Source organism: Penaeus monodon, chromosome 15, assembly GCF_015228065.2.
Source record: "Penaeus monodon isolate SGIC_2016 chromosome 15, NSTDA_Pmon_1, whole genome shotgun sequence".
NCBI lineage: Eukaryota > Metazoa > Arthropoda > Malacostraca > Decapoda > Penaeidae > Penaeus > Penaeus monodon.
The window spans coordinates 1,433,997-1,434,324 of NC_051400.1; the positions used below are offsets into that span (position 1 = coordinate 1,433,997).

Below are 328 nucleotides of genomic sequence, written 5' to 3' on the forward strand. Positions count from 1 at the left end.
TCCCCCAAAAATCCGACACCAAGAGCGCAGCATCCGAGCAGAAGCCTCTCGCACGGGCACTGGGCCAAGGATGCTGGGTGGACGAGATGTCACGACCCCAAACCTCCGGTAATGTCTCCCGGAAGACAGGGTAATTAAGAGCAACACGGGTGATAGCGCGAGGACATCGTAAACGGACTTAATAACGCCGCCATTAATGTAATTACAACGCAATCAAAGTTAAGAGACGTGGGGGTGAGAAGGGGAGAAGGGGGGAGGGGGGGTACAGAAGCCAATAAGAGATTTGGGGCAATAGATTCTTTCCAACTCTCTGTCTCGGTCTTTCTTT

The 328-nt window shown here is 52.4% G+C and overlaps 1 protein-coding gene across 1 annotated transcript in view; it reads right to left on the reverse strand.

Annotated features, from left to right (window-relative positions):
* Positions 1-328, reverse strand: part of LOC119581622 — a gene marked incomplete in the record, with an annotated part of 45,123 nt that overhangs the window by 24,776 nt on the left and 20,019 nt on the right.